Genomic DNA, 19001 nt, shown 5'->3' with positions numbered 1-19001 from the left:
TTTGCTCTGTGGGATGTTTGTGGGTTTGTATAGCCCCGTGATTGCTAGCTACCTCCTACCTACACTCTATATCCCAAGCTTTGAATTTACATAGGTGTTGAATTGGCTGCAGTTCTCCTCACTTCCTATTTTCTGGGCCCTTTGCAACATGCTCTTGGCAGCTACTCCATCAAAAGGTGGAGCTTTCTTGCCACACTCCTGCAATCTGGATTGGCCTTATAACTGGCTTTGGTCAATAAAACAAGGTGAAAGCAACCTTATGCCAGCTCTGAGCCAAGGCCTCAGAAAGCTCTGTACACTTCTGCTGTCAATCCTAAAGCACACTCAGGCTAGTCTTCTGGATCACTGGCCCTGTGGCCCCGGCACCTCTTATCAGTGCATCCACGCCCAGGCAACCTTCAGAAGCAGAGCTGTCCAGGAGTGAGCTTTGCTGAGATTACAAGAATTTCATGCAGGAGCCCAGCTCATACTGCTGACTCACAGAAGGGTGACCTAACTGTATGGTTGTTTCAAGACACTAAATTTTGGGGTAGTTAGATACACAGTGTTAAATAAAACAAAGTGGACTGAGAAAATTTGAAGATCTAATTGGCGTTATTCAATGATTCATGAAATGGACAGCACCCTATCTAACAAAGAGGAGTGTGCTCAGGGAATTCCCTGGTGGTCCAGGGGTTAAGGGGGCTTCCCTGGTGGTGCTAGTGGTAAAGAATCTGCCTGCCAAAAAAATGCAGGAAACACGAGAGTCGTGAGTTTGATCCCTGGGTCAGGAAGATTCCCTGGAGTAAGACCCTGCACTTTCACCGCCATGGGCCCCGGTTTGACCCCTGGTCGGGAAACTAAGATCCCACAAGTCCCACAGCATGCCCACCCCAAACAAACAAACCAAACAAAGAGAAGTGTGCTCTGAGGAGATGCACAAGATGCAAAGATTTTACAGGCAGAAGGAGGCAGAAGGAGGGTGAGACAAGGAGGTTAAAAGTGAATTTTCCAGGGATGATCCCCTTGCCTTACGGGAAGGCAGCGGGTCTTATCAAGCTGATTGCTTCACAAGGGTTGCTCAGGTAATTTCAGAGTAATTGGTTTAAAAGTCCACTCTAGGGAGAAGCTGAAACTGCTATATCATCTCACGGAAAAATCTGAACAAAGTTTTTAGCCATCCCAATACTAAGTCTTGGTGGGACTTAGCATTCACTGTGCTAAGTCGTGTCCGACTTAGTCAGTCATGTCCAACTCTTTGCAACCCCATGGACTGTAGCCCGCCAGGATCCTCTGTCCATGGGAATTCTCCAGGCAAGAATACTGGAGTGGGTCACCATGCCCTCCTCCAGGGGATCTTCCCCACCCAGGGATCAAACCCAGGTCTCCTGCATTGCAGGCGAATTCTTTACTGTCTGAGCCACCAGGGAAGCCTATGAATACTGGAGTGGGTAGCCTATCCCTTCTCCAGGGGATCTTCCCAACCCAGGAAATGAACCAGGGTCTCCTGCCTTGCAGGCGGATTCTTCACCAGCTGAGCAACCAGGGAGGTCCAGGACTTAGCATAAGTGACTCCATTTGAGGCTTGGGGTTTTTTGTTTTGTTTTTTTTTTTGAAAACAGCAATTAGCTAACTGATACAGTCTGTTAAGAAGTTATCTGTGCCAGGTGGATTCTAGTTAAAAATTTGCATGGCATACTCTTATCTTGCTTTAATTTGTGTGTGTGTGTCCTTTTGAGTCTTTCTTTTTAAACTTTATTTATTTATGGCTGTGCTGAGTCTTCCTTGCTGTACTTGGGCTTTCTCTAATTGTGGCAAGTGGGGGCTGCTCTTTAGTTGCGGTGCGTGGGCAATGCATGCAGTGCAGTGCATTGCAACGGCCTCTCTTGTTGGGGTGCACGGGCTTCATTAGCTGTGACATGTGGGCTCAGCAGTTACAGCATGCAGGCTCCAGAGGGTGGGCCCAGTACTTCGGCACACGGGCTCAGTTCCTCCACAGCAAGTGGAATCTTCCAGGACCAGGGATCAAAGCAGAGTCCCCTGCATTGCAAGGCGGATTCTTAACCACTGGACCACTAGGAAAGCTCCTTATGATTCTTTTCTTAAAAAAATCCAAATAACAGGATGAGAATTATTGTTTATTTTGGTTTTCCAAGCCAACTTTTCTTGGCATAGGCTCTTTGACTCCCATCTTGTGAAGCAGAGATTATTATCTACTTTATGAATAGCTAATTGAGTCCATGAAACTTAAAAGATGAGTCCAAAGTTACTTAGCAAGATGTAGAGCTAGAATATGAACCTAGGCAGTCTGGCTCCAGAGCTGATGCTATTAAACATCATCTACTCTGTTCCCTGTCACACTGAGAAGCATTTCCTGGTGTGTGTGTAAACCAGTTTGAGAAGCACGGGCTTAAAATAATCTTTATCTGTACACTGTGACCTCTAGCCTTCACTTTCCCAAAGTTATTTCTAAATTACAGGCAGCACTCCCCAAAACATAAACATCTCTTTCAAATCAATAAGAAAAATATTGACAACCAATAGAAAAACGGGCAAAGGATATAGATTATTTATGGGAAAGGAAATTCAAATGGTTTTTAATTTGATTGAAATCAAAATAGTTAATTTCACTCTTAACTTTAAAAATAACCGTTGATCTATTTAATTTATTTCGGCTGCACTAGATCTTGTTGCTGCACCCGGGCTGTCTCTGGCTGCAGCGAGCAGGGCTACTCTTTGTTGTGGTATGCAGGCTTCCCGTCGCAGCGGCTTCTCTTGCTGCAGACAATGGGTTCTGGGTGTGCACAAGCTTTAGCGGTTGTGACACACGGGCTTAGTTGCCCCGGGGCACATGGGATCTTCCCGGACTAGGGATAGAACCCACATCCCCTGCACTGGCAGGTGGACTCTTAACCACCCTTGTAGGGACCACAAGGGAAGTCTCTACTCCCAACTTTTAAAATGTAAATTAAAATAACAGTGACACACTTTTTTGCCATCAGATAGACACAGGTAAAGAAGCTTGATAACAAGCTCAGTTGGCAGGAGCCAGGGAAGGAAATTAGTACCGTTCATACTGTCCACACATTGTTGGTTTTTTTTCCTTGTCCATTCCAGCCGGCAATGAAAGCAAAGAGTCTTAACTACTGGCCCTCTTAACTACTGGAATTTCCTGTCCACCTATTGTTGATGGAAGGGTACAATGCAACCTCTATAGATGGCAATCTTAAAATATCCGTTATTTAATATGAAATTAAATATCCTGGTAGCTCAGATGGTAAAGCGTCTGCCTACAATGCAGGAGACCTGGGTTCAATCCCTGGGTCGGGAAGATCCCCTGGAGAAGGAAATGGCAACCCACTTCAGTATTCTTGCCTGGAGAATTCCATGGACCAAGGAGCCTGATAGGCTACAGTCCATGGGGTCGCAAAGAGTCGGACATGGCTGAATGACTTCACTCACATATTCTTTGACCAAGCAATTCTGCTTCAAAGAATATACATCTACGCTGGACTTTTTGACACTCAAAGGGAGTGCTATTACAAGCAAGAACTACCCCAGATATCTGCAGGTACAGTCACCCTGACCATGAATTACACACAAGGACCTTCATTGCAGCACCGTGTGTGTTGGTAAAATACTAGAAATAACTCAATTATGTCTCAATAGATGAACTGTTAAATAAAAGGACCCTTATCCCTACAATAGAATGTAACACAATGGTTAAAAATGAGACAACTCTGTAAATATTGATTTCAAGATATGAAATGTAAAAAACGAAGGCAAAGAACACTGAGCATGATATACTAGTATTTATGTATTTATACAGAATATATGTAAATCCACAGTTGTATGAGAAGGCAGACAGACCCAGGAAGCTGACAGACCCAGGTCTGGGGGCTCTGAAATTGTACAATTCTGGTGGCCCTTTCTAAGAAAAAGAATGCCAAAAGTACAAATATAAAATTAGGTACAATGCCCAGGAAGGGCCCAAGCAAGCAAGAGACCCTGGTGTGTTAGTCGCTCAGATGTGTGCAACTCTCTGCAGCCCCGTGGACTGAAGCCCGCCAGGCTCCTCTGTCCTTGGAATTCTCCAGGCAAGAATACTGGAGTGGGTTGCCATTCCCTTCTCCAGTCTCCTGGAGACTGAAGAACCCCGGTCTCCTGCATTGCAGGTGGATTCTTTACCACTGAACCACCAGGGAAGCCCAGGAAGGGACTCTGATGCCGAAACATAATTAGCTTCACAGTCAGTTCAGTTCAGTTCAGTTGCTCAGTCGTGTCCAACTCTTTGCGATCCCATGGACTGCACACCTGCAGCACACCAGGCTTCCCTGTCTATCACCAACTTCCAGAGCTTGCTCAAACTCATGTCCATCAAGTTGGTGATGCCATCCAACCATCTCGTCCTCTGTCGTCCCCTTCTCCTCCCACCTTCAATCATTCCCAGCACCAGGGTCTTTTCCAGTGAATCAGCTCTCACATCAGGTGGCCAAAGTATTGGAGCTTCAGCTTCAGCATCAGTTCTTTCAATGAATATCCAGGACTGATTTCCTTTAGGATGGACTGGCTTGATCTTCTTGCAGTCCAAGGGACTCTCAGGCGTCTTCTCCAACACCACAGTTTGAAAGCATCAAGTCTTCAGTGCTCAGCCTTCTTTATGGTTTAACTGTCACATCCATGCATGACTACTGGAAAAACCATACGTTTGACTAGACAAACCATTCTTGGCAAAGTAATGTCTCTGCTTTTTAATATGCTGTCTGGGTTGGTCATAGCTTTTCTTCCAAGGAGCAAGTGTCTCTTAATTTTATGGCTGCAGTTACCATCTCCAGTAATTTTGGAGCCCAGGAAAATAAAGTTTGTTACTGTTTCCAATAAATTGCCTGTATTCAGAAAGAGGGCTTCCCTGACAGCTCAGTTGGTAAAGAATCTGCCTGCAATGGAGGAGACCCCAGTTCGATTCCTGGGTAGGAAAGATCCCTGGGAGAAGGGAAAGGCTACCCACTCCAGTATTCTGGCCTGGAGAATCCCAGGGGTTGTAAAGAGTCAGACAGGACTGAGCAACTTTCACTCTCACTTTCACTTTCATCTGGGAAGATGCAGAAGAAACCAGTAAAAGATTTTGGCTCCTAAGAGGTGAACTGGTACAGAACAGAAAAAAACAAAACAAAACAAAACAGGGGATGTGCCTTTCCTCCTTTGGGATTTTGCACATATGCTCTGTATTCAATAGGAAGAGTTCTTTTGTAAATATTTGCAGTGTCAAATCAATACAATTCCTAAATAATTAAAACAGATAATAATTTCTCAGTGTAGCTGCTCAGTCGTGTCCAACTCTTTGCTATACTCCATGGACTGTAGCCCCCCAGGCTCCTCTGTCCATGGGATTCTCCAGGCAAGAATACTGGAGTTGGTTGCCATTCCCTTCTCCAGGGGATCTTCCCGACCCAGGGATTTAATCCAGGTCTCCTGTATTGCAGGCAGATTCTTTACCATCTGAGCCACCAAGGAAACCCTGGTGTTTTATAGGTACCAACACAACAGTTGTTTACAATGAGAAAGCTCTATATGTAATAATTTATTAGTTTCTCTAATTTTAAAAGGATCCATCATTTGGCCACCGAGTAAGAACAGGAAAAGACCTCTTACAGGCCTAATATAAACAAACACACACACAATAGAGCAACCTAGTAAGACCGTGTGGGACATTTATATCTCAGAGACACAGAGAAGTCACCTTCCCCCTAGAAGGCTGTGCTTAAGGTTTAACAAGACAGCTTTTAATTTTTAACTGCATATGCCTTAAAGAGCCTCCTCAATACTTAGGGCGAGATTCAATTTCTCCAGTTAACTAGGTACTCACAAGAATTTCTCAGAGAAAGAATTTCTTGGAGAAAGGTACATTTCTTTCTTTAGAGATTTCAGTCATTTTCAAGACAAAAAAGAAGGTACATACCTTTGTTGGCTGGTTGAGCTAAGGATAATGACTATTGTTTTTTTTACAAAAAAGAAGGTACATACTTTTGTTGGTTGCTTGAGCTAAGGATAATGACAATTGTTTTTTAAATGCCAGTAGCTTCTTTCCATCATAAGAAGTAATAAAATCTAGATCTTAAAATTGGACTTAAGGTTTTATTTCTCATATACTATTGATCATCTTACTGTACCTTCTTGCTAATTTTTTTTTTTTTACAGCATCCTGTTTTTCTTTCATAGATACTCTAGCTTATCTATGAGGAAGTTTATTATAATTTATGAGGCGTTTCCCTCTTCTCTGTTTCCTCCGTGTTGTTTTTTTTCCCAGCCACAGACAGAGCCCAGACTTTCATAGATCTCTGCCTGTCTCGTGTGTCCATCCACACACGTATCTGTATATCTCTGGTGGCTCAGGTGGTAAAGAATCTGTCCACAGTGTGGGAGACCCAAGTTTGATCCCTGGGTTGGGAAGATCCCCTGGAGAAGGATATGGCAACCCACTCCAGTATTCTTGCCTGGGAAATCCCAAGGACAGAGGAGCCTGGTGGGCTACAGTCCATGAGGTCACAAAGAGTTGGACACGACTGAGTGAGTAAAGACAACATCTCAATGGAAGGAGAAAGGCAAAAGGTGTGTGTGTGGCGGGGGGGTATCTCTCATACAAAAAGTCCAAAATACAGTTCTACCTGAAGTGGTCAGTCCGAGTGTGGCTGTGAAGTGCCAAGCAAGAGATGGCACTCAGGAGTGGCCCTTGGTGCTGACTGGGGGCCATGGCAGACCAGTTACCAGGCTCCTGAGACCAGCCCTGCATTGGGAGGGGTGGGGAAGGGCACAGGCTGGCCCTCCTCCCAGTTAGCAGGGAGATGGTGGGATCCCCTCCGTGGTCTTCCCCCTGGGAGAAGCAGGAGCCCTCCTTTATTTCGAAGTGCACCGGAAGGTTGCTGGCCGTCACAGAGCCTGGGGCCTGCAGGAGCTGCTTCCCGGAGTCAGGGCTACTGTTCTCTGCCTCCAGAGGCCTGGGGGCTTGCGGGCCAGGCTGCTGCCCGGGTCAGGCAGGCTCCTGTCGGGCACTGTCACCGAGGGGCAGAACAGATCCAGGAGGGTGCTGGTGTCCACGTGGAAGCCGTGCCTAGTCTGCCTGGTCTTCAGGTCATCCAGGTTGGAGTCTGTGGATCCAAGTGGTCCTTGAGCTCGGTCCCTGACTGGACTCGGTAATGCAGACAGCAGGAGGGGCTGGGGAAGAGACAGGCGACCCCAGGCCTCTGAGGGGTGTGAGCCAAACTGTCCAGGTGGGTTAGGCTGAGGCACCTGATGGGGGGCGGGGGCGGGGCCGGGAGGGGCAGGGACTGTGGGCAGGGCGCTCCCCCCAACCCCCCATCTGTAAAGGGTGTGGTTGATGTGGCCTGGGCGGCAGGCTCAGATTCTCCCACAGAATGGTGTCCAAAATCACTGCAGCTGGTGACTCAGCCATGAAATTAAAAGACGCTTGCTCCTTGGAAGAAAAGCTATGACCAACCTGGACAGCACATTAAAAAGCAGAGACATTACGAACAAAGGTCTGTCTCGTCAAACCTATGGCTTTTCCAGTAGTCATGTATGGATGTGAGAGTTGGACTATAAAGAAAGCTGAGCACCGAAGATTTGATGCTTTCAAACTGTGGTGTTGGAGAAGACTCTTGAGAGTCCCTTGGACTGGAGGGAGATCCAACCAGTCCATCCTAAAGGAAATCATCCTGAATATTCACTGGAAGGCCTGGTGCTAAAGCTGAAACTCCAATACTTTGGCCACCTGATGCAAAGAACAGACTCATTGGAAAAGACCCTGATGCAGGGAATGATTGAAGGTGGGAAGAGAAGGGGACGACAGAGGATGAGATGGTTGGATAGCATCAGGGAGGCGATGGACATGAGTTTGAGTAGGCTCTGGGAGGTGGTGATGGACAGGGAGGCCTGGCATGCTGCAGTTGGACACGAATGAGTGACTGAACTGAACTGGAGACAAGGGAGTCCCCATCACAGAGGACTGGAATCCTTGGCCCAGGGGCTCTGAGGTGACCTGGGGGGTGGGGAGGGCTCCTTCTTGATTTCAACCAAGGGCCTGCTGGACAGGGGACTCTCTTTGCCAAGGGGCTGCTGGGGGCAGCTCAGTGATGTCACAGATGATGGGCCGAGAGCTGGCAACAGCATCTGGGGAGGAGAGGCTGGGGCCGCTGTAGGCCAGGCGGGAGCCTCACAGGGGCTGTAGTGGACCTGCTCCAGGGAGTGTTGCCAGCCATTCTGGGGCTTGGGATGTGCCGAGCCGCCGTCTTCAGCATCACCGGGATCGTTCTCATCACCTGCAGGATCCGGCTGGACGCGCCAACTGGATGAGAACGTGGACGAGCCTGTCAACCGCCTTCTGTGGCCTGGCTTGCTTCTGCTGCAGGCCGGCCACGTCCCGCCACGGGGCCTCGTCCTCTGCCTCATGCGGGGCGGGTTGGGGTCCGTGCTCTCCTGCTTCCCCTTCATCCACGGAAAGGCGGTCAGCAGCCTGGTGATACTGTCCTGGCGAAGCTTTATGTCCTCACTCCTCGGTGGACGCACGGTCACTTCCCTCCTGATCGTTCTCCAGGAGCTACTCCTGGCCGCGCAGGAAGCGCGGTGCTGGCACTCGGGGTCATCGACTCTGGCCTGACCCGGCTGCCGGTCTCGATGAGGACCACCTTCCGGAAGCCACAGGGGTCGAGCAGCCGCACGAGGCTGGCCGCGCCTTGCTCGGGGACTCAGGCAGCCAGCCAGCCTGGTCGAGCACGTGGACACAGCTCCACGTGTCTGTCAGGGGTCGCTCAGGAGGGTCCACGGCTTGACCAGAAAGGCCGGATCGTTGCTGGGCCCGCTTGAGCCAGGGACCGTCGGTGCGATGGAGATCCGTCTGACCGGAGGCAGCGCAGCCGCTGCCGGTAGCGGCCCCGTGACCGGCGGGGACCGCGTGGCCGCCGCCATCTTGCAACAGGCGCGCTCCCACCAGCTCCGCCGGCTCTCCTCCTTGTTGCTTTTTATTTTAATTTTTTTGTTCCTGTCCAAAATCTCCCTTAAATGTCTAGTGATCTTGACCTGAAAACTCCTGCTTAAAAGCAAGCCACCGGCAAGCTGGTGGGCCACTGTGGTATCCAGGTGGGAACTAGTAGCCTTACTGTGAGTTATTGAGAGACAATCCAGACTTTAAAAGTTTTGAATCAGGGGCTTCCCTGGCTGTCCAGTAAAGACTACCTTCTGATGCAGGGTGGAGGAGGGATCCGAGGTGCTAAGATTCTACCTGCGTTGTGGCCAAAAAACCAAAACGTAAAACAGAAACAATATAGTAACACATTCAGTAAAAAACTTTTAAAAGATTTTTATTTGAATCACATTCAAACGTCTGTATCTGTGGGTATTTTTCCTTGAGGGAGGCAGTTGCCTCCAAGCGTCAGACTCCTGGGTGATTGAAAGTGGATTGCCGGTCTTCTGGGACCCAGCTGGGGAAAGGAGGCTGCGGGTTCACTGCTTGGTATATAGGCCTCCCATCAATAAAAGTCTCTGTATTCAGTATGGAGCCTCCTCTGCTCTCCATTGGGTTTGAGGTCCCCAAGGCCAGATTTGTGTGGTTTGGCCCTGTTTTGCAGAAAGTTTGCACTTTCATCTCAGGCTCAAAGGATTTGTTAACAAAATAAGCCACTCATTTTATACAGATAAATAATACAGATATTTATTAGAGAATTATCTAACTTACTTTCAACATACTAACATTAAAAGAAAAGAGAACTAGAAAGAGCAGAGACTATATAACCAAATTGAGTTCTGACCAACATCCAGATTTAAACAGTCCTGTGTCACAGCACATCTGGAGTCCCAATTGGGAAAGGGTCCCAGGCAGCGTGTCCCGCTCCATGGGTGAGCCTTCAAAGATTGCCATTTAGGGTTCCCACTTATAATCCCAGGATGGATGCAAACTGATATCATCATCAATCTGTGACCAAGTTGCAAGCTTGGTTTCAAGTTAATGATGTTGGTTTTGCCATGTAAAACTTTGAACGTTGCTAAGCCCTGACCTGCCTCTTGAGAAACCTATATGCAGGTCAGGAAGCAACAGTTAGAACTGGACATGGAACAACAGACTGGTTCCAAATAGGAAAAGGAGTACGTCAAGGCCGTATATTATCACCTTGCTTATTTAACTTATATGCGGAGTACATCATGAGAAACACTGGGCTGGAAGAAGCACAAGCTGGAATCAAGATTGCTGGGAGAAATATCAATAACTTCAGATATGCAGATGACACCACCCTTATGGCAGAAAGTGAAGAGGAACTCAAAAGCCTCTTGATGAAAGTGAAAGAGGAGAGTGAAAAAGTTGGCTTAAAGCTCAACATTCAGAAAACGAAGATCATGGCATCTGGTCCCATCACTTCATGGGAAATAGATGGGGAAACAGTGGAAACAGTGTCAGACTTTAATTTTGGGGCTCCAAAATTACTGCAGATGGTGATTGCAGCCGTGAAATTAAAAGATGCTTACTCTTTGGAAGCAAAGTTATGACCAACCTAGATAGCATATTGAAAAGCAGAGACATTACTTTGCCAACAAAGATCCGTCTAGTCAAGGCTATGGTTTTTCCAGTGGTCATTTATGGATGTGAAAGTTGGACTGTGAAGAAAGCTGAGCACCGAAGAATTGATGCTTTTGAACTGTGGTGTTGGAGAAGTCTGTTGAGAGTCCCTTGGACTGCAAGGAGATCCAACCAGTCCATTCTAAAGGAGATCAGTCCTGCATGTTCTTTGGAAGGACTGATGCTAAAGCTGAAAGTCCAATACTTTGACCACTGCATGTAAAGAGTTGACTCATTGGAAAAGAGTCTGATGCTGGGAGGGATTGGGGGCAGGAGGAGAAGGGGACGACAGAGGATGAGATGGCTGGATGGCATCATCAACTTGATGGACGTGAGTTTGGGTGAACTCCGGGAGATGGACAGGGAGGCTGGTGTGCTGCAATTCATGGGATCACAGAGTCAGACACTACTGAGCACCTGAATTGAACTGAACTGAACTGAAATACAGTGGACTTTCCAGACCTCCTGTTACTAATTTCCCCAGCAGCCGGTGACTGGTACACTTCCACTTTCTTGGGACACTTTCCTTGGCCTCCAAGACCCAACACTTACTGATATCCACCTCTGTAACCACTCGATCTCCACTGCCTTTCTCATCCTGACATTAAATGTTGCAGCTGTCCAAAGCTTGGTCTTGAGCCCTCTTCTCTTCTCACTTTGCTAACTTTGGAAAGCTCCTCCTTAAGAACTGGAAATTTTAGCACTCGCCTTCCTGTCTGGATTGCACCAATAATCCTGAAGTTATTTTTGCATACAACCTTGACTCCTTTATCCCTTCATCCTTTCCCAGCACTCCTGGCAAAAGGTCCTAACTCTGCCTCTCTGCCATTGCTTTCACGTGGCTGAGCATATCTCAAGGGAAAGAAAACTACACAACCATGCTGGCTTTGAATTTCTCACTTTGAATTTATGTTAAGTCTTAAGTAGACTTCATACTGGCTGACAACCATGCTACATGTCCCTAATCCAGTGGTCTTCACCTTGAAGTGTGCAGACTCCAAGGAATACCCAAAGTCCTTACAAGGGACATGAGGACATGACCGGTTATGAAGGTATTCATGTTCACGTTCTCTATTTTTGTATATCCTTCTCCTAAAACTAATTTACCTCAGAACTTTTGTGCATATTTTCTCTCCTCCTTTTTTACCATTTCCCATTTGCCATTCTCCCAAGGTGGAGAAATGTAAAAACATCTGGGTTGCTAAACAAAAGTATAATTTGAAATATTGTTTTGGAAAGTAAAGGACTCTAATGATTGAGTAATGAATCCTTTAGCAAGTGAGGTTGTTTTCAATTCTTTGTTTTCAACAAAATTAAAAGAGAATCTAATTGAGTTTTTAGTTTGATACATTAAATTTTAATGTATTTTGCAATACATTTATGATGGCTTATGATGTGATTTTTCACATATAGTTCAGAAGGAGTTCAAAGAAGTGAGTGTTGGGTCTTCCCTGGTTGTCCCTGTTGCTAAGCCTCCAAGTTCTCAAGGCAGAGTGCCCAAGTTCAATCCCTGGTCAGGAATCTAGATTCCCACATGCCACAAATAAGAGTTCGAATGCCCAAGCTGCAACTAAAGATCCTGCATGTCGCAACAATGATTGATGATCCCACATGCTGCAAATAAGAGCTGGCACAGCCAAATAAATAAATGAGAAATGAGTGTCATTGCTATGATAAATTTACATTGCAATTCCCATTTTCTTATTTATGTGAACAAGAACTCTCAGCTTTTATTTTTATGGAAAAAAAAATAGAGAATGTTACTGAAAGCTGACTCATTCCATCAATATGATTTATGATTCAGGGATACATGAACTGTTACCTAAAGCCACTCTGTGTGCCTGAGGCACAGTGCAGTCAAACAATACTGAAAAGTTAAGAGTCTGGAGCAGAGAGAAGTTTACCGCCTATATGTGCGTGCTTAGTAGTGTCCCGTCTCTTTACAACTTCATGGACTGTAGCCAGGCGGGCTCCTCTGTCCATGGAATCTTCCAGGCAAGAATACTGGAGTGGGTTGCCATTTCCTACTTCAAGGGACCTTCCCAACCCAAGGATCAAATCTGGGTCTCCTGTGTCTCCTGCATTAGCAGGCAGATTCTTTACCACGGTGCCACCTGGGAAGCCCTAAGGTTTATTGCAGGGCCTGGCAAACCAGAACTCCCCAGGCTTTCAAGCAGAGCTTTGTTTTTTTCTTTTTGGCTGCCCCTCTTGGCAAGGCTATGGTTTTTTTAGTAGTCATGTATGAATGTGAGAGTTGGACTATAAAGAACGCTGAGTGCAGAAGAATTGATGCTTTTGAACTGTGGTGTTGGAGAATACTCTTGAGAGTCCCCTGGACTGCAAGGAGATCCAACCAGTCCATCCTAAAGGAGATCAGTCCTGGGTGTTCATTGGAAGGACTGATGTTGAAGCTGAAACTCCAATACTTTGGCCACCTGATGCAAGAGGTGACTCTTTTGAAAAGACCCTGATGCTGGGAAAGACTAAGGGCAGGAAGAGAAGGGGATGACAGAGAACGAAGATGGTTGGATGGTATCACCGACTCAATGGACATGAGTTTGGGTAAACCCCGAGAGTTGGTGATGGACAGGGGGGCCTTGGCGTGCTGCGGTTCATGGGGTTGCAAAGAGTGGGACACGACTGAGCGACTGAACTGAACTGAACTGAACTTGGCATGTAGGATCTTAGTTCACTGGCGAGGGATCCAATCCGTGCCCCGTGCAGTGGGGAATTTCAATCACTGGACTGCCAGGGAAGGCCCAGCAAAGCCCTTTGAAAGGGAAGATGAGGAAGGGGTGTGGTTAGTTGTTGCCAACTTCTTGGCGTGGAATGCCTTGTTCTTACAGCTGTCCACGTAGATCAGGTCACAGTCAGGTCATGATGTTCCTCCAAACCTCAAACAAAACTGATACTAGAATAGTTATCCTGGTCAGGTCAGGGTCAGGGTATCCTGTATACTGGAAGCTATAGGCAACATTCTTTTACAAAAGGTGCAGAGCCAGCATGACTGAGCCTAGGCAACAGAGCACTAAAGTTAAAAGGAACAGATCTAGTATGGAGTCACATCTGTTCTTCCCTATTACAGAACTAGCTAAAAACCCTTTAAAAGATGCATTGTGAATAACATTTTATATTTATATTTAATAAATCTATCAAGCTGTATAATACATCTGTATAATACATGTGATTTCAATCAATTTGCTTTGTTGCTAATAGTTCAATCCAAAAGTTTAAACATTTAGAGTATTATGATTAAAAGAAATTAAAAAGAACTAACTTTTTGAAAGTATATTTTGTTACAGAGAAATAAAGATCAATACAAGGCTTTCAGATATACATTAAGATAAAATTATGTAGTGGAAATGAATGAAATATGAGTTCAAGGAAGAAGTAAATAATGTACAATGTCCAATTGTTGAAAAAGAGTCTATTCATGATTTTTAAAGGATGATGTTGAATATCAAAAAGCTATGGCATTGGGACACCCTTGGCAGTCCAGTGGTTAAGACTCAGAGCTTCCCCTGCAGGGCACACAGGTTTGGTTCCTGGCTAAAAAACTAAGATCCAGCATGGAGCACTGCACAGCCAAAAAAAAAAAAGTTATGGCATTTAGGTTCTATTGGTCACATTTAAAAGAGTATTATAAAGTTTTATTTTTAAATGTCAATATTTGTGATATTAAATATTTTACATTGTTTGTAGTTATTTAAATTTACAAGGAAAGAAATTAGATATGAAGTAAAAGGCTTTTAGGGAACATGCAAACAAAAAAATTGAAGACTGAGCCCTATATTTAAGAGGACACGACATGTCAACACACACAAAAACTTTTGAAGGGACATAAGGTATCTGTGTTACTAAGGACTGACACAATTCTGGCGCAGTGTATTAGCTATATAAAAAAGTACCCCCAAAACTAGCGGCTCAAAACAGCACACATTATTTCATGATGTCTGTGGGTCAGAAACCTGCGAGAAGCTTAGCTGGATCCTCTGCTTCAGTGTCTCACAAAGTTGCAATCAAAGTGTTGCCAGTGATCTCATCTGAAGGCTCAGTTGGGAAAAGACCTGCTTCTAAGCCTTTCCCCAAGTTGTTGGCAGGATTCAGTTCCTTAAAGGTTGCTGGACTGAAGTTATCAGTTTCTTGTTGACTACTGCCCAGAGGCCACCCTCAGCGTCTTGCCATGTGGGCCTCTCCAAAATAACAATTTGCTTCATCAAAACCAGCTGTGGAAAGAGTGCCTACAAGACAAACATCTTGACGTTTAACCTCAGAATTGACACCCCATCACTCTGCCATATTCTATTCATTACGAGCAAGTCACTAGATTCAGCCCACACTCAAGGGAAAGGGGTTACATATGGGCATGGCTGTCAGAAGGTAGAGACCACTCGGGGCCACTTAAGAAGGTTGCCTACTACACACAGCATGACCAAGTCTAAACATCTGCCTTTATAATTAACACTATTCAAGTCACAAGGAATGTGTTTCCAGACCTCTTGTCCTCTGTCATTGAAGCAAAAGGTGATGGTGACCAAATGCTGTGAAGATTCATGGATTGTGACCCTACAGATGGATACTTGTTTGGGATGCAAGAAAAATTTAGCAATGATAGGGATTAAGTAAGAGGAAAGACAAATTAACTAACTTGTCAAACCTTCTCTCTCAGTCAGGAGGAATGCAATCCTTTCTTACATTATGATGTATCCTTTCTCAGAGGGCTACAGTTGTACATGGTGGCTGAGGGATATTTTCCTTGTACTAAATAATTAATATTACTATTCAGGTTGTATATATATATACACATAACAAACATGGCACATGAAGCTACACTGGCAACTAAACAGACATCTAACACTTGAATTACACGTTGTTTTAATTTTATAAAAAATATTTCATAACATTTAATTAAAATTTCAGAAAGTTAAATTTTCATGTCAGCGTTCTATAAGCAATTTTTGTTTATTCAGTATAATTTGCAATTAACACTTTAATTTTTTAAATTAATCACCAGAGATGTCTTATTTATCTATCTATTTATTTGTTTTTGGCGGTGCCGGGTCTTCGTTGCTGTGAGTAGGCTTTCTCTAGCTGTGGCGCACAATGGCTCCTCTTCACTTCGGCGCTCGGGCTTCTCATCACATGGCTTCTCTTGTTGCGGGGCACAGGTTGTAGGCACGTGAGCTTCAGTAGATGTGGTGTGAGGGCTCAGTAGTTGAACCGGATTAGTTGTTCCACAGCATGTGGGATCTTCCCAGATCACAGATCAAACCCGTGTCCCCAGCATTGGCCGGTGGATTCTTAACCACAGGACTAGCAGGGAAGCCCCTACGCTTTAATTTTAGTAGACAATTCAAATATTAGAAAAATAACATTTGAAAGCATGAAAATAATTTAAATTTTACATTAACTTCATTTTATGTGTTTATGAAAATATATTCAATATATTTCACAAAGTTTGAAATTAGTTTCATTTACCTTTTAAATTCTTTAGCCCATTACCATTACTAGAACATAGGCTATGTGAAAATCTCAGTGAACACTATAAATAGTGACTTTGCAAAAATGAAGAAAATATAAACAGCTTGAAATATGTATTTACTAGTTTGTAAATAATACGTCTTTTTAAAATTGAAGCAATATTGGCTACATTTCATGCGTACAACATTACGTTCCTACTTCTGTATACACTACAGTGGGCTCATCACCAGAAGTTTCGTTTCCATCTATCACCTTGGAGTCGCTACCCTTCCCCCACCTCACCTTCCTCCCATCCATTCCTCTCTGCCCCTGCTTTGTTCTCTGTATTTATGTGTTTCTTTTTATTTAGTCTGGCTTGTTCATTTATTTCAGTTTTTTGTTTGTTCTTTATACTCCCCATATGAGCAAAAATCACACAGTTTATTTGTCCTCCTCCATCTGACTTATTTCACTTAGTGTAATATCCTTAAGATCCATATTGTCTCCGATTGCAAGATTTCATCTTTGTACGGCTGGCGGTATTCCACTGAACATGCATGTGCCACATCTTAGTTATCCTTTCATCCACCAATGGGCACTGAGGCTATTTCCACAGCTTGGCTATTGTAAATGATACTGTGATAAACATGTGAGATGCATATATCTCTTAAGTTGGTGTTTTCATATTTGGGGGATAAATACCCAAAAGTGGAATAGCTGGATTATATGGTAATTCTAGTCTTAATTTTTTGAGGAATCTCCATACTGTTCTCAATAATGGCTGTACCAATTTACATTCCTCCAAAAGAATACACAGATTCCCTTTTCTCCACATCCTCATCAACATTTGTTATTTCTTGCCTTTCTGATAATAGCCATTCTGACAGGCATGGTGATATCTTGTGATTCTGATTTGTATTTTCCTAATAATTAGTGACGCTGAACATCTTTTTCATGTGCCTGTTGGCCATCTGAGTGTCTTCTTTGGAAAAACGTCTATTCAGCACCTCTGCCCATTAAAAAAAAAAAATTGAGTTGTGTTTTTTCAATGTTGAGTTGTATGAGTTCTTTATATACTTTGAATATCAAGCCCTTATCAGATATACAATTTTTATATATCTTCTCCCATTTCGTAGGTTGTCTTTTCATTTCTGTTGATGGTTTCCTTTGCTATGCAAAAGCTTTTTAGTTTGATATAGTTTCATTTATTTTTGCTTTTGTTTCCCTTCCTGCAGTGACATATCCAGAAAGATAATGCTCCAATCCACGTGAAAGAGAATACCGTATAGTTTTTGTCTAAGAGTTTTATGATTTCAGGTCTTACATTCAAGTCTTTAATCCATTTTGACATTTTGAGTTGATTCTTTGTGAATGGTGTGAGGTAGTAGTCTAGTCTCTCTCTCTCTCTTTTTTTTTTGCATGTGGTTGTCCAGTTTCCCCAACGCCACTGATTGATGAGACTATCCTTTCTCTAATAATGCACATCTTTATTTGGTTACTTGTCCAGCCTTATCTGGTCCACCAAAAGAATACCTAGGTACATGTGATAGTAATTAAATGAGGTCATTTTGATATTGTCTCAGTTGTGTTGTCTTATTTTGTTGTTATGAAGGTAGACTTATCAAAGGTAAGAGTAAAGAACATATCTAACAGTTTATTAGTTTGCTGATTAACTTTAAAAATTTAAACTTATTATATATAAGCCTCCATTTTTACTCTAGCTCTGGGGCACCTTCTTTTCTCTCTTCACATCAACTCACTTGTGCCCAACTGATGACATTACTTCCTAGTTCGTGGAAAAAAAGGGGCAACAGAAAAGAACTTCTTTCTCCACTTCCCACCTTCTCCTGCATTTCTGCTCTTAGACTCTGTCTCCGTCCAGGCACCACAAGTTTAAGTGTCTATCTAAGGCCACTCTCTCCACTTGCGCACTGAATCTCAGTCCTTCTCAGCCAAGGGCATCACTCCTACCACTGCACTCTCTGGTCCCTGTCCCTCTGTACTTTCTCATTCCTATCAGTATGTGAAAATACTGAGATATTCTTATTTTAAAAATCCTTCCCCTTGAGCCTGCATCTCTTTCTACACTATGCAACATTTCTTTCCTTCCCTTTAAAATTATTTGAAAGGATTGGTTGTACTCTTGTTCTCTTCCTCATCTACTATTTTGTCTTTAATTCTCTCCATTTCTTTCATTAAGAGATGGGTTTATAGACTCACAGACATACAGAACAGACTTGTGGTTGCTAAAGATTGGGGGACTGGAGGAGGGAAGAATGGGAGTTTGGAATTAGCACATTCAAACTATTATATATAAGATGGATAAACAACACGGTCTTACTGTATAGCACTGGGAGCTATATTCAATATTCTGTGACAAACTATAATGGAAGAGAATATATGTATGTATAACAGAATCACTCTGTTCTACAGCAGAAATTAACACAATGTAGTGAATCAGATCTACTTCAATAAAGTTTTCTAAAAAAGCAATGGATTGGGAATTCCCTTGCTGGTCCAGTGGCTGACTTCACGCTCCCAACGGAGGGAGCCTGGGTTGGATCCCTGGTCAGGGGACTAGATCCTACATGCTGTGACTAATGATCTTGCATGCTGCAAGTAAGACCCCATGCAGCCTAATTAATTAATTAATTAAAAAAGAGGTGGGTTTGTGAGGTCCATACCTCCCCTCCATGAATCTAAACAGGTTTGTAAGTGTCTTGTAACCAATAGAATGAAACAGAAGTCATGCTGTATCATTTCTGAGGCTAGCTTATAAAAGATGATATAACTTCTGCCTTATTCACTGCAACATGCCTTTGGAGCCATGAGTGCCATGTAAGAATTTTATCTCAAGGTTTCCATGCCATGAAGAAACACAGGCTGCTTGGAGAGGACACATGTAGGTGTTCTAGCCAACAGCCGTAGCAGAGAACCAGCTGACAGCCAGCATCAACTG

The 19001-nt window shown here is 44.1% G+C and overlaps 1 pseudogene; it reads right to left on the bottom strand.

Moving 5' to 3' along the window:
* Window positions 1–8940, bottom strand: part of LOC113882290 — a 42499-nt pseudogene extending 33559 nt beyond the window's left edge.
* Between the last annotated feature and the right edge of the window lie 10061 nt (window positions 8941–19001).

Source organism: Bos indicus x Bos taurus, chromosome 23, assembly GCF_003369695.1.
Source record: "Bos indicus x Bos taurus breed Angus x Brahman F1 hybrid chromosome 23, Bos_hybrid_MaternalHap_v2.0, whole genome shotgun sequence".
Lineage (NCBI taxonomy): Eukaryota > Metazoa > Chordata > Mammalia > Artiodactyla > Bovidae > Bos > Bos indicus x Bos taurus.
Note: the sequence above shows the minus strand (reverse complement) of the source record. Positions and strands in the feature narration are given on the sequence as shown.